Genomic DNA, 13,735 nt, shown 5'->3' with positions numbered 1-13,735 from the left:
TACACTCTGGGAGTACACACTCTGAGCATGCAAACTGTGAGTACACACTGAGCATAGACACTGTGAGTACACACACTGAGTACACACTCTGAGTACACACCCTGCAGGTACACACTTTGCGAGTACACACTTTGAGTACACACTTCGAGTACACACTGCTAGTACACACTCTGAGCACGCACAGTGAGTACACACTCTAACCGTACATACTCTGAGTACACACTCTGCAAGTACACACTCTGCAAGTACACACTCTGTGAGTACACACTGAGTACACATTCTGAGTACACACTGAGTACACACTCTGAGTACACACTCTGGAAATACACACTGCGAATACACACTCTGAGCATGCATACTGTGAGTACACCCTGAGCATAGACACTGTGAGTAAACACTCTGAGCATAAACACTCTGCGAGTACACACTCTGCGAGTACACACTCTGAGTACACACTGAGTACACACTGAGTACACACTGCAGGTACACACTTTGCGAGTACACACTTTGAGTACACACTCTGAGTACACACTCTGAGTACACAGTCTGCTAGTACACACTCTGAGTACACACTGCGAGTACACACTCTGAGTACACACTGAGTACACACTGAGTACACACTCTGCAAGTACACACTCTGCAAATACACACTCTGCGAGTACACATTCTGAGTACACACTCTGAGTACACACTCTGAGTACACACTCTGCAAGTACACTCTGAGCATGCATACTGTGAGCATGCACTCTGAGCATACACACTCTGCGAGTACACTCTGGGAGTACACACTCTGAGCATGCAAACTGTGAGTACACACTGAGCATAGACACTGTGAGTACACACACTGAGTACACACTCTGAGTACACACCCTGCAGGTACACACTTTGCGAGTACACACTTTGAGTACACACTCTGCTAGTACACACTCTGAGCACGCACACTGTGAGTACACACTCTAAGCGTACATACTATGAGTACACACTCTGAGCATGCACTCTGAGCATACACACTCTGCGAGTACACACTGAGTACACACTGAGTACATACTCTGAGTACACACTCTGCAAGAACACTCTGTAAGTACACACTGAGTACACACTCTGAGTACACACTCTGAGCATGCACTCTGAGCATACACACTCTGCGAGTGCACACTCTGCGAGAACACTCTGCGAGTACACACTGCGAGAACACACTCTGAGAGTACACACTGTGAGTACACACTGTGAGTACACACTGTGAGTACACACTATGAGTACACACTGTGGGTACACACTCCTCAGGTTCACTTTATTTCTGCTGTAAACTATATTTAACAGAGCTCAGTTTCAGAGGGAAACCTGGTTCAGAATAGAATCCACACAGAGTCACACTGACACAAACAAAAATAACATCAGATGGTGTTAAAGAATGGAGGCTCCCTATATGATTGAACCAGGCTGATGTGCTCGCTGTTCTCTGCAGTCGTGATCAGTAGATGAACTGGATGAGTCTGTTTCGATCGTGGAGCACGGAGGGGATCCAATGATTGCAAGGGGAGCAGGAAACCTGAAAGTTTCTTGCACAACTTGTTTCAAACATTAGGAACAAAAAGCGTCTCAATGTGGATCAAACAAGTCCAGCTACGGGGCTCCTTTCTCTAAACTGTGTCACTAACAATCAGACCCAGGTCTCTGTATCAGGAACCTTCAGTAACACAGACTGTCCTCAGTAACCATAAAAATCTTCTCCCTCAACTTTACTAAAGTGAATTACTTCATTTTTCTTGCATACACATTAGTTAATATTTCAGTTTCTACGTTTTGAACATGTTTCCTCCATGAGAGCACATAACGCTGTCATTCTTTATTCTCCTCATCTTTTAAGTTGTGATCAATCTCTCAAAGTTCAACCCTGAGAGTCTGTTAAACCAGATTCATCTTCCTCTGAGGTAACACAAGACCAGAAGAAGAAAATCACATTACATAAGAGTCAGACCACGCCAGAGCTGAGACCGGCAGAGGTTCAATCAACAGCTCTGGACTCTGAGACAGAGCTTCAGATTCATCAAACATCAGACTGAACTAAAGACACCATGAGGCCCGACAGAGACCAGAGACCAGAGACCAGAGACCAAAGACCAGAGGAGCAGGAATATAGAGAAACAAGAGAGAGTGCTGACTCCAGATCTCTACATGAAACTACAAACCTCTATAAGAACATTAAACCCTCCTCATGAGTCCACGTCTCTCTCTGTCTTCACGTCTCTCTCCTCAGTTATCCTGGAGAAGTTTTTCACTCATATAAATGTGTTCAACACAGAGCTGCAGTCCTACCTCAGAGTCCTACATGTGATCCCAGGAGTCCTTAAGAGTCCAGGATCTCCTCCTGTGAGCTGACAGTCAGTCGGAGCGTCTCTGAGTCTCTGAGTCTCTGAGTCCACCTGTCACCTCCTCCTCGCCGAGTCACAGCAAACTGAGGCCGCCTGAAGCCCCGCCCCCTCTGTTTGTCTCCACTATTGTTTACAGGACACTTTCAAGTCTGCCCGCTAAGTGTGTGTGTGTGTGTGTGTGTGTGTGTGTGTGTGTGTGTGTGTGTGTGTGTGTGTGTGTGTGTGTGTGTGTGTGTGTGTGTGTGTGTGTGTGTACATGAGTGTGTGCTGTGTTTGTTGGTATGTGTGGGGCTGGTTTGGGTGTGTATAAATAGCACCGTGGGGAGGGACAGAGGCTCAGAGCGCAGCTGACTCAACACATTCTAGTTTGGGTGAGTGCTCATCAGAGAGAGAGAGAGAGAGAGAGAGAGAGAGAGAGAGAGAGAGAGAGAGAGAGAGAGAGAGAGAGAGAGAGAGAGAGAGAGAGAGAGAGAGAGAGCTGCTATTCAAAACACACACACCAGGACCGTCCAACACACACACTCTGAAGGAATGTTGAACACACTCATCAGCTCACTGCAGTGAAGTTTAACTGTCTGCAGGTCACGTTACTAAATGTTCACTATCATTATGTCAGTGTGCATACATTTATCACCACAGCATTACATTTTCTATCATGCCATATAACTGACCTCACAATATGCATCCTCTCCTGCAGAGTTTAAATGTATTAGAGTCACTTAACACACACACTGAGCATGTAAGAGCCGACCACGTCCGCAGATCAGATTCAAAACAGAGAACACAACTAACCAAGCACATTCTTCCCTTTCCCTTCATTTTGTTTTATTTTATGGATGTAGCTTTAATATCTTATTTTGTTTTGACCTTTTTTATTATTTTTGAGTATTATTATTATTTCTCCACCTATTGAAAAACATAATACATTTTTGTCATTCTTATGTCTCTGCCTCCAAAGCCTAAAGTGACTTCCCCCATGCACTAGCCTGTTTTCAGGTAATGATCACCTGTCTCTGTATGATCTTGGTTTCTCTAAAAGGCAGAGGTTCCCAAACTTTTCATCCAAATTAAATGTGGCAATGACTCATGACCCCCACTGTCCCTCAAAGTGATTTAATGTGTCTTCATTTAGCTGGTCTGTAGAAAATGACCCTACCTATATGAGCATGTGTCTGTGTTTCCTGTGCCGTTATGAATTAGCCTGCTGCTACTGATGCTTTAGATAATGAACTGTTCACTAACCCTAAACTTAGGAGTCATCTGGAAACAAAGAAAGGCAGAAAACTCATTACACTTTCTATTTCTATTTCTATTTACCTGGTACTGCTTGTTTCTCTGTTTGTGTACCGCTAATTAATGTTGGTTTGAATGGGAGTTGGGGGGGGGGGGGGGGGGGGGTCGCTGGCTGAAAAGTGTGGGAACCCCCTGCCTTATACCACACACAAAATTACATGTTATATTATAGAAATGTTCAATGTGCAAGTTTATTTCTAAAAGATAAGCTTTCTACTTTGCATTATTTTAAAACCAGTTTATAAATCGTGTTTGAAATTGAAACAGCAGACTGCACAGCCATGGATTTACCCCAATATGTGTAGTACCCATGGCAGAACCAACCTTAGGGTGAAGTAACCCCACTCTTTGAATAAGATCTTTCTAGGAAAATAGGAAAACATATTATCTTCTGCCAATGGACACTGCAAATTCTTGGGAGTGTGTGAAGTGATCGATGTTCAGGGTGGGGGGGATCCTAGTGGTGTTTTTGTTCATGTGTTTTGTAACATCAGTCACATAACCTACTTTGTTCTTGTCTGTGCATCAAAAATAAATAAAAAACCATTGGAATAAAAAAAAAAATAAAAAAAAATAACAGAGAACACGGAGCGGTGTGTACGTCTGTTTGAAGTTACAGCTCAGTTCATTCTTCAGTGAATTAAGGAAATAAAGTCAGGATGTTTATTATTCAGTATCAAGTGATTGGTTGTGAAGAATGTGCTGGAGCTGGGGTTCTGTGAGCTCTGTTTTGAGGGGAGCAATGAAGAACAGCGCCCTCTACAGACACGGAGGGTGAGAACTCTTTGCAGCTCGTCACCTCGGCACCGGAGGAGAGTCTGAGCAGAGAGATTTACAAAGCTAAGCTGACACAGTATGTCTGAAACCTGAGGCTTATAGGAGATCTGATCCTGATGAACAGAAACAGGAACAGATTTATTGATCTGTTATTTATTCATCACTGTGGTAATGATCATCAATATAATGTCATATTAAAGCTTCAGTCACTACAAACACTGACTGAAGACTTCATCATGACGGACCCAGGGGGAACCAGTTAGACCGGCTCTGACACACACACACACACACACACACACACACACACACACACACACACACACACACACACACACACACACACACACACACACACACACACACACACACACACACACACACACACACACACACACACACACACACACACACACACACACACACACACACGTAATCATTCACTCTTCTGGTTTCTGATGTTGGTTAATGTTTGAGCTCTGAGTGTGAGCTGAAGATGAAAATATCTCCTTGAACTTTAAACTGCATTAAAGTTATAACAGCACTAGAAGTTAAAATAAAAATATTATATTCTGTAAGAATTGAATTCCTGCACAAATCTATATCATCTTGGAGAGAAACCACGAAGAGGAGACTCTGATGCATATCTGCAGAAATATCACCTGAGCTGATGAACAGATATCTGGAGCGTGATCAGCTGATCACAGATGAGCGAGCCGTCTCCGTGATAACTCACAAACAAAGCTGATGTCTGAGCAAGTCCGGACAAAAGACGACAACAACTGAGACTGAAGGAGCGTTAATCTGTCCTGACATCTCCAGAGACAGAGAAAAAACTTTTATTATTTCAGAACAAACTCCACTCAGCGGAAAAATTAACAAACAAGACTTCAATACAAGAGTGGACGGATCAGACATAATCTGATCAGACGTCATCTGATCAGATGTTATATGATGAGACGTAATTTGATCAGACGTAATCTGATGAGATGTAATCTGATCAGACGTGATATGATCAGATGTTATATGATGAGACGTAATTTGATCAGACGTAATCTGATGAGATGTAATTTGATCAGACCTAATCTGATGAGATGTAATCTGATCAGACGTGATATGATCAGACACAATCTGACCAGACGTAATATGATGAGACGTAATCTGACCAGACGTAATATGATGAGACGTAATCTGACCAGACGTAATATGATGAGACGTAATCTGACCAGACGTAATATGATGAGACGTAATATTATGAGACGTAATATTATGAGACGTAATATTATGAGACACAATCTGACCAGGTTATATTATGAGACGTAATCTGATCAGACGTAATATGATGAGACGTAATCTGACCAGACGTAATATGATGAGACGTAATATTATGAGACGTAAAATTATGAGACACAATCTGACCAGAGGTTATATTATGAGACGTAATCTGATCAGACGTAATATTATGAGACGTAATATTATGAGACACAATCTGATCAGACGTAATCTGATCAGACATACGATAAAACGTAATCTGACCAGACGTAATATGATGAGACGTAATCTAATAAAACGTAATCTGATGAAACGTAATATGATTAAAAGCAATGTTATGACACGTAAAATGATCAGACGCAATCTGATTAGACATAATATGATGAGACTTAAACTGATCAGACGCAAGGTAATGAGACGTAATCTGACCAGACGTGATATGACGAGACGTAATCTGACCAGACGTAATATGATGAGACATAATCTGATCAGACGTAATATGATGAGACGCAATCTGATCAAACGTAACCTGATCAGACGTAATCTGATCAGACGTAACCTGATTAAACGTAATCTGATCAGACGTAATATGATGAGACGTAATATTATGAGACGTAATATGATGAGACATAATATGATCAGACATAATATGATGAGACATAATATGACGAGACGTAATCTGATTAGACGTAATCTGATTAGACGTAATCTGATCAGACGTAATATGATAAAACGTTATCTGACCAGACGTGAACTGACCAGTTGAATATGATGAGACGTAATATGATCAGACGTAATCTGATCAGACGTAATATGATCAGACGTAATATGATCAGGCGTAATCTGATCAGGCGTAATCTGATCAGACGTAATATGATCAGACGTAATATGATCAGACGTAATCTGATCAGGCGTAATATGATCAGGCGTAATATAATCAGGCGTAATATAATCAGAAGCAATCTGAATTTCCCTTTGGCTTCGGGGACTAATAATACTGAATAAACTGAATATAAGTCACACTGGCCTTACAGATCCAGAAATAACATTTATTTTTAGATATAAGGGGTGAAAAATAAAGACTTCAATGATTATGATGATGATTAAGTCTCATTATATTTTACTTTCTGCATTAACAGATATTTTCTCTCATCATGAACACTTCAGATCTCATCTTTTAATTGTATTATCTTTAATAAGAGGTTATTATACCTGGACTAAAGAGATGAGCTTCATACAAACACTGTTTCTGTATCAGGCGTCACCTTTGCTGTACAAATTGACACTTTAACCAGCATGCCTCTAGTGGACGCTAGAGGAACTGCAGGGTTTTACACCTGATGCAGCTGCTGGATTATTACTCAGGTGGAGTGATCGTGCACTGACATTGAACCCGGGATCCAGGATGTTGCGGAAGTGTTATAAACTGCAACACATTGAGAATCTGCTTGAGGCTGGCTGCAGAAACACCGGAAACCACATAGACATGAATTGGAAAAAGACGATCTTTGCAGCATTAATAAACATGTTTACAGCCTGGTTCAAAAAACGGCTTGGCCCTACGAAGCTAATCTCTCTATCGGCACACACTGTACGGGGGTGAATTTTTTTCTAACGTGACGGTTCAGAAGATATTAAGATTACAAGTTTTTGCCCAAATAAGGACATGACTGACTTGACTCCCGGTCGGGAACACATAGCTATTGGCTAAGAGGCTCAAACTCCGCCCCTTTACGTCACACTCTGCTTGGCTGAGTTCAGCATTTCCAATATGGCTGCCTCCGTCGATTGGCTTCAAAAGAGCGTTCAGGAACAGATGGGTGACGTCACGGATACTACGTCCATATTTTATACAGTCTATGGGTTGTTGCAGTTTATTATTTATAATAAGAGAAGAAGAAAACATGAACAGACATGCACACCTGTATAACTGCACACCTGCACCTGTGGCTGCATACACACAGCCACATGTCTACCTGTGTAATACAGACCACAAGAGACAAACACACTTTCACTCTGTGCAAGGAACCAACCATCAATAGATAGATAGATAGATAGATAGATAGATAGATAGATAGATAGATAGATAGATAGATAGATAGATAGATAGATAGATAGATAGATAGATAGATAGATAGATAGATAGAAAGAAAGAACACTGACTCACAGTCGAGGTGGGAAATGAAACCCAAGCTGAGGAAACCCCCCGCCGGGTGGACCACACCAGCAGCGTGATGTTAACCTGTCTCTCTATCACACACACACACACACACACACACACACACACACACACACACACACACACACACACACACACCTCAAACTGCCTCTGACTTTAACATGACTTTAACTTTAACACGTTCCCACAGACGAGTTTCTGACACTCCATCAGATGTTCAGGTTTCTGAGCCGTGACCAGGCTCCTCTGCAGACCTCTCTGATCCTCCCACGCTGCAGCGCTTCAGTCCAGATCAGCACGCTGATGACTTCTATAAGTTCATGGTAAATATCATCATCGTCCTGAACGGCGTGTTTCCTGCAGGCCCGCTCGCTGCTCTGTAACGGTGAAATCAGGGGGAGTACACGACACGTCACACTGACGAGTACGAGCAGAAAAAAGGTCAGAAAGAGGAGGATGAAAACGACACACAGGAAAAAGAAGAGAGAGAGAAAACAAGAGCCGGCAGTTAGGAAACCACAAGGGGTTTTCCTGGCCGCCATCAACACTTTGCATGCTCTGTTTCTAACACACACACACACACACACACACACACACACACACACACACACACACACACACACACACGTACTAATGCAGAAAACTTTGAATGATCTAAAGTCTCATTTAGTCTCTGCAGAAACATGAGACTCTTCTCTTCATCCGCACAGAGCAGACAGGAGAGGGTGACAACATTTAATCGTTGACTACATGTGCACATCTCTGCTTTTACGTCACACTCTCCCACCTGAGACACACCCACCATCACCCCAACCACCATCATCATCATCATCATCATCATCACCATCTGTCAGTCAGGGAAAGATTCACGCCATGAGGGTCATGCAAGATCAACAACTATGTTAAACTCTTGGGGCAGACTGTCCTGAAGTTTTCAAGAACGTTTCAGAAGTGCATGTGGAAAGAGATTCAGCAACAGATCCACAATCATCTTGTCTCCTTTAATGCTGCACCACATCTCCACTTAACTGCACTTAAAGCACTACATCACACTGAATCAAACCGGATCATGCATGAATCTGCAACATCACAACACGCTGCAGCCTGGTGATGTCCCATCAAACTGATCCGAGTGTGTTCTGTTTGTTTGAATCAGGTCACGTCCCTCATGCTGTCTGTATGTGTCTTTATGTTCCTTTAGAGGATCTGTAACTTGAAGCAGGTGAACGTGTCAGTGAGACAGAAAGACCAGGACAAGGAGAAAGAGTCTGAACTCCTCCTCCTGCAGACATGATCACAGAAACATACGTGTCCCCTCCCCCCCTCCCTCCCTCCCTCACGTCATCTGCTTTTCTTGCCAAACCGGACATGCTCAGAAAGCGTGGGAGGGAACCACGACTAAATTTAGCCTCCTGTCACAGACGTGTTCACACGACGACAAAGAGACGCTGAGAGAGAAGAAAGGCTCAGACCTGAAGAGCCCAAGAACTCTACCTAATTATCAGTGTGTGTGTGTGTGTGTGTGTGTGTGTGTGTGTGTGTGTGTGTGTGTGTGTGTGTGTGTGTGTGTGTGTGTGTGTGTGTGTGACAGATATCCTGACGTAATAATTAACTGATGTGGAGTCTCTCTTTTTGAATAAGGCCGTCTTTATTTATGATTGGTTTCCAGGTGAGCTTTCACAAAGATCTTTAAGACGTGTTTCATAACTTTAAAATATAATCACAGTTTGATCATCGAGCAGAAACCACTGAGTTCACGTCCAGAGTGGAAAACTACAGGGATTAAAATCAGACCGATCACAACAAACATCGAGAGTTTTAACTTGAGACAGATCATTTTTTAAATGCTTGATTCTGATTGGTCTAAACCCGGAACAACAGGATTATGGACAACAGGAGAGACGCTAGGATGACCAGATCACACACCTCACGTCAGATCACTCCACAGAAAGCAGACTGACACATTTCACCTCTGCCTGTTCACACTGTGGGGATAAGTTAGTGTCTGATAGCATCGGTACACGGAGGGTACTTTAAATGTTACTCAGTTTGTTTGGAGAGAAGAACTTTAGATCACAGCGGAGAGAAGAAGAAGAGGAAACAGGGAGGGATGTTAGAACACATGAGGAGCTGAGAGAACAGGGCATCTTCCACACTTTGGCGTCAATGAAATGTTCAGTTTGACATTCATTTGTCCTGTGAGTCGGCTGATAAGAAGAACACCTTTACCGTGGAGGAACTCCCACTGCTGAATCTGAGTTTGTTTACCTGCATTAATAAATCACTTTAAATCAGTACAATCATCTTTAGATCAAAACTGAGGGTCAGCCTGTTTGAGTCTGTTTGAGTCTAATTGAGTCTGTTTGAGTCTGTTTGAGTCTAATTGAGTCTGTTTGAGTCTAATTGAGTCTGTTTGAGTCTAATTGAGTCTAATTGAGTCTGTTTGAGTCTAATTGAGTCTAATTGAGTCTGTTTGAGTCTGTTTGAGTCTGTTTGAGTCCGTTTGAGTCTGTTTGAGTCTAATTGAGTCTGTTTGAGTCCATTTAAGTCTAATTGAGTCCGTTTGAGTCCATTTAAGTCTAACTGAGTCAGTTTGAGTCCGTTTGAGTCCGTTTGAGTCCGTTTGAGTCCATATGAGTCTAGTTGAGTCTGTTTGAGTCTGTTTGAGTCCGTTTGAGTCTGTTTGAGTCAGTTTGAGTCAATTTGAGTCAATTTGAGTCTAATTGAGTCTGTTTGAGTCTAATTGAGTCTAATTGAGTCTGTTTGAGTCTGTTTGAGTCCGTTTGAGTCTGTTTGAGTCTAATTGAGTTTGTTTGAGTCCATTTGAGTCTAATTGAGTCCGTTTGAGTCCATTTAAGTCTAACTGAGTCAGTTTGAGTCAGTTTGAGTCAGTTTGAGTCAGTTTGAGTCCGTTTGAGTCCGTTTGAGTCCGTTTGAGTCCGTTTGAGTCAGTTTGAGTCCGTTTGAGTCCGTTTGAGTCCATATGAGTCTAGTTGAGTCTGTTTGAGTCTGTTTGAGTCCGTTTGAGTCTGTTTGAGTCAGTTTGAGTCAATTTGAGTCAATTTGAGTCTAATTGAGTCTGTTTGAGTCTAATTGAGTCTGTTTGAGTCTAATTGAGTCTGTTTGAGTCTGTTTAAGTCTAATTGAGTCCGTTTGAGTCTGTTTGACTCCATTTGAGTCTAATTGAGTCCATTTGAGTCCGTTTGAGTTTTATTGAGTCAGTTTGAGGCCGTTTGACTCCATTTGAGTCTAATTGAGTCTAATTGAGCCCGTTTGAGTCCGTTTGAGGCCGTTTGAGTCTGTTAGAGTCCGTTTGATTCTAATTGAATCTGTTTTAGTCTAATTGAGTCTAATTGAGTGTGTGTGAGTCTGTTTGAGTCCGTCTGAGTCTAATTGAGTCTAATTGAGTCTGTTTGAGTCTTTTTGAGTCTGTTTGAGTCCGTCTGAGTCTAATTGAGTCCGCTTGAGTCTAATTGAGTCTAATTGAGTCTGTTTGAGTCTGTTTGAGTCTAATTGAGTCTAGTTGAGTCTAATTGAGTCTAATTGAGTCTGTTTGAGTCTGTTTGAGTCTAATTGAGTCTAATTGAGTCTGTTTGAGTCTGTTTGAGTCTAATTGAGTGTGTTTGAGTGTGTTTGAGTCTAATTGAGTCTAATTGAGTCTAATTGAGTCTGTTTGAGTCTAATTGAGTCTAATTGAGTGTGTTTGAGTCTGTTTGAGTCCGTCTGAGTCTAATTGAGTCTAATTGAGTCTAATTGAGTCTAATTGAGCCTAATTGAGTCCTAGCTGTCAGTACCTGGTTAAGCATGCACACAGGTCGAGCAGTTTCAGAAATAAAACTGAGTCATAGTTAAGTCATATCAAAAGTCACTTTGTATGAAACCACGTCTTGCTCTCCGTCTCTCAGACGTCCTCAACGTGAACCTGAAGACTGAAATGAATTCAGTCTCTACATCCTGATGATTTATGACATGATTTAATATTTATTTAAAGAAACTCATTAAACACCTCTAACCTCCTCTGATCCTAAAACTCTCAGACTACAAAACCTGTGTGACTTAGACCTGAGAGTCCCTGTGAACAGGTGAAATATGTCCACCATGAGAGAGTCCAGGTAGAATCACACAGAGAACCAGACTGAGTCCGGACTGATCCAGAATTTTAGAAACCACAAAATACTTTAAAACATGAAGATGAAAACATTTATATTCTTAATATCTTAAATATTCTACCCTCAGTGTTCCTTTAAACTCATCATCAGAGATCTTTACCTGATCGCACTTTAATCTCTCTCCTCATGAACACTCTTCTTTCTTTCTTTCTTTCTTTCTTTCTTTCTTTCTTTCTTTCTTTCTTTCTTTCTCTCAGAATCAGACTTTATACTCTCAGTTTGTCTGAAACAAGAAGCTGTGATCTTCAGACTCAGGGTTCCTTCTGGACCAGGCTGAGTCCCTGAGGAGGGTTTTAGAACTAACCTGCTTTATTATGGTTTTAGTTCTAAATTTTAATAATCTGATCTAATCCGGACCCTGGTCTCAGTCCTCCTCGAGCTCTCTGACCTGCAAACTTCGGATCTCCAGCGTGCTCAGGTCGTCTTCTGCGGGTCATCTGGTCCTCATGAGTCCAGCAGGTCCAGTCTCGAGTGATGCGGGTCCTCCTCAGCTGGCCCTGGTTCTGGTCTGTAGTGGACTATTCTGATCTGCATCGGAACAGGAGAAGAAGAGTCTCTTCCTCTGAACGAGTCTCTGTAGAGTTTCCGTGTTCGAGGTCTCATGCAGACCTGAAGAGTCCTTCATGAAGCTGGCGCTGATCAGAGGAAGACCACAGGTGTGTCAGACACTTCCGGTGGATGCGCCCTACAAAATAAAACAAGAAATGAGTCCTTTTGTTAGAGGACATGGAATAAAAACCTGCTGTTGAGTTCTAAAGTCACAGTGTTTCTGATCTGATGTCAAACTCTGAATAAATAAATATAATCTTATCATTTTTTTAAGAGTTGAATGTTTCTGTTTGAAGAATTAAAAGTGGTCACATGTGAGCTCATCGTCTCAAAGGTAACGGCATCTTTTAAAATACTTCTAATTTATCGTTAAATAAAATGCGCAAACCACATTTTCAACAATTTCATAAACAGTTTTTTTTTTTTTATCTCTGTAAGAGTTTTCTTTACTCAAAACGCCAACCTTCAAACACAATGACTCAACACAAATGCATCAGAGAGGAGGGCACGTGTCTGTTTGTCTATTAACCACACAGCATCATTAATGATAATAACAACTATACAGGAGTGTGTGTCTTCATCACACAGGTCCGTATAACTGTTTTAATAAAGAAAACACATTTAATATAAATATTATCTTTCAACTTCTCTCAATCTGTTTTAGTGTTTTATTTTGAAGAGAATATGTTTGTATTTCCGGTTTGGTTCTATTAAACACGTGTAACTTCATGAAGCTGTGACAGTAAAACAAACACCTGCAGAAACACCTGCTGCCTCACACAGCAGGTATCCTCTCTGTATCCTCTCTGTCTGTAACACTCTCAGTGTTCATCATCACTGATGATAAAAACAGGACTCAGTGGAGGTGAAGAAACCTGAGCTCCTCTTCCTCCTCCTCCTTCTCCATTTCCTCCTCTTCCTCCTTCATGTTCAAACTGAGGCAGTGATTCTCTGAGCTGAGAGACACACAGTTAAAGAGCCTCTGATTCTGACCTGTGAGTCTGTAAATGTTCAGTCGAGAGAAATAAACTGTATTAAAGTCTCTTCTTTCTGCTCTCTCTCTCTCTCTCTCTCTCTCTCTCTCTCTCTCTCTCTCTCTCTCTCTCTCTCTGATCACAGCTCTGTGA

At 41.8% G+C, this 13,735-nt stretch overlaps 1 protein-coding gene across 2 annotated transcripts in view; it reads right to left on the bottom strand.

Annotated features, from left to right (window-relative positions):
• The window catches only part of LOC117825555 (kinase suppressor of Ras 1-like), a 39,028-nt gene extending 26,293 nt beyond the window's left edge, over positions 1–12,735 (bottom strand). Inside the window, exon 1 of one of the 2 annotated variants that reach the window (XM_034701463.1) lies at positions 12,448–12,735. The gene's annotated coding sequence lies outside the window, so the exon portion shown is untranslated. The other variant, XM_034701464.1, reaches the window with a different exon arrangement.
• Positions 12,736–13,735: the final 1,000 nt, after the last annotated feature.

Source organism: Notolabrus celidotus, chromosome 14 (assembly GCF_009762535.1).
Source record: "Notolabrus celidotus isolate fNotCel1 chromosome 14, fNotCel1.pri, whole genome shotgun sequence".
Taxonomy (NCBI): domain Eukaryota; kingdom Metazoa; phylum Chordata; class Actinopteri; order Labriformes; family Labridae; genus Notolabrus; species Notolabrus celidotus.
The sequence above is the reverse complement of the archived record's forward strand: the minus strand, read 5'-3'. Positions and strand labels throughout refer to the sequence as shown.